Source organism: Petromyzon marinus, unplaced genomic scaffold, assembly GCF_048934315.1.
Source record: "Petromyzon marinus isolate PM22_M1 ecotype Great Lakes invasive population unplaced genomic scaffold, UKy_Petmar_22M1.pri1.0 PM_G_Scaffold_18, whole genome shotgun sequence".
NCBI classification, from domain to species: domain Eukaryota; kingdom Metazoa; phylum Chordata; class Hyperoartia; order Petromyzontiformes; family Petromyzontidae; genus Petromyzon; species Petromyzon marinus.
This window is the reverse complement of record NW_027422739.1, coordinates 1,610,001-1,612,500: the sequence shown is the minus strand read 5'-3', so window position 1 is coordinate 1,612,500 and position 2,500 is coordinate 1,610,001.

Sequence of the window (2,500 nt, the reverse complement as noted above, 5' to 3'; positions counted from 1 at the left end):
AATCCCTCGGAATGGGAAAACGGGTCATTTTCGTGTCGCCACATTGCATGCGAACCGCATGCAACTTCCAGAGGCATTTGCAGCAGAAATGCATGTGCAGTCAAAAAAAAATTGATATTTTTCACGGATAGACCCCGTGAAACGCTAGAAATTGGCGGGGATGTGTCTCTTGTGGCTCACGGGGCTGTTCGGGTCGCACAGAAATCCCTGGGAATGGGAAAACGGGTCATTTTCGTGTTGCCACATTGCGTACGAACCGCATGAAACTTCCAGAGGCATTTGCAGCAGGAATGCATGTGCACTCAAAAACTTCTATATGTTTCACGGATAGACCCCGTGAAACGCTAGAAATTGGCGGGGATGTGTCTCTTGTGGCTCACGGGGCTGTTAGGGTGGCACAGAACTCCCTCGGAATGGGAAAAGGGGTCATTTTCGTGTTGCCACATTGCATAGGAACGCCATGAAACTTCCAGAGGCATTTGCAGCAGAAAGGCACGTGCACTCAAAAATTTTAATATTTTTCACGCATAGACCCCGTCAAACGCTAGAAGTTGGCGGGGATGTCTCTCTTGTGGCTCACGGGGCTGTTAGGGTCGCACAGAAATGCCTCGGAATGGGAAAACGGGTCATTTTTGTGTGGCCACATTGCATAGGAACGGCATGAAACTTCCAGAGGCATTTGCAGCAGGAATGCATGTGCACTCAAAAACGTCTATATTTTTCACGGATAGACCCCGTGAAACGCTATAAATTGGCGGGGATGTCTCTCTTGTGGCTCACGGGCGCTGTTAGTTAGGGTCGCACAGAAATCCCTCGGAATGGGAAAAGGGGTCATTTTCGTGTTGCCACATTGCGTACGAACGGCATGAAACTTCCAGAGGCATCTGCAGCAGAAATGCATGTGCACTCAAAAACGTCTATATTTTTCACGGATAGACCCCGTGAAACGCTAGAAATTGGCGGGGATGTGTCTCTTGTGGCTCACGGGGCTGTTAGGGTCGCACAGAAATCCCTCGGAATGGGAAAACGGGTCATTTTCGTGTTGCCACAATTGGCATACGAACGGCATGAAACTTCCAGAGGCATTTGCAGCAGAAATGCATGTGCACTCAAAAACGTGAATATTTTTTCACGGATAGACCCCGTCAAACGCTCGAATTTGGCGGGGATGTTTCTCTTGTGGGTCACGGGGCTGTTCGGCTCGCACAGAACTCCCTTGGTCCACCTGATTCGTGCATACAGGCAGCAACTAAAACTCTGTAAACCTGCTGTGAGGACATCTAAACAGTGGACCAGTGAGGCTGTGGAAGATTTGCGGGCGTGCTTAGACTGTACTGACTGGGATATGTTCACGACTGCTACCAATAGTCTGGATGAACTCACAGAGGCTGTGTACATCAGCTTCTGTGAGGACTGCTGTATCCCAACACGTACCAGGGTGAACTTTAACAACAACAAGCCCTGGTTCTCAGCAAAGCTCAAAAGGTTGAGGTTGGAGAAGGAGGAAGCGTTTAGGAGTGGGGATAGAGACAGATTCAAGGAGTCGAAGAACAGGTTTAGCAAAGCGGTGAGAGAGGCTAAACGACTGTACTCAGAGACACTAAAACACCAGTTCTCTACTAACGACGCTGCTTCTGTCTGCCAAAGGGCTCAGGCACATCACCAACTACAAACCCAGAGCGCCCCACACCACTAACGACTCCCGCCTAGCCAACGACCTGAACGAGTTCTACCGTAGATTTGAAAGACAATTGGACTGTCCTGAACCACCCCTTCCCACCCAAGAGGCCCCATCCCCCACCCATACTACAGAAACGACTCTCTCCTTTCAGGAGGGAGAAGTTAATGGGCTTTTCAAGAGGCAGAATCCACGCAAAGCAGCCGGGCCGGACTCTGTCTCTCCAGCCACCCTCAGGCACTGCGCTGACCAGCTGTCTCCGGTGTTCACCAACATCTTTAACACCTCCCTGGAGACATGCCATGTACCAGCCTGTCTCAAGTCCTCCACCATCATCGCTGTGCCCAAAAAGCTAAGGCCAACAGGACTAAATGATTACAGACCGGTCGCCCTTACATCTGTGGTAATGAAGTCTTTTGAGCGCCTGCTCCTGGCACACCTCAAAGCCATCACAGACCCTCTCCTGGACCCCCTTCAGTTTGCCTACAGAGCCAACAGGTCTGTGGACGACGCAGTTAACATGGCCCTCCACTTCACCCTACAGCATGTGGACGCCCCAGCATCCTACGCCAGGATCCTGTTTGTGGACTTCAGCTCTGCCTTCAACACCATCATCCCTGCCCTGCTTCAGGACAAGCTCTTCCAGCTGAACGTGCCCTACTCCACCTGCAGGTGGATCACAGACTTCCTCTCTGACAGGAAGCAGTGCGTTAAGCCGGGAACAGAAGTCTCTGACTCCAGGTCCATCAGCACGGGAACTCCTCAGGGCTGCGTCCTTTGCCCACTGCTCTTCTCCCTGTATACCAACAGCTGCGCCTCCAA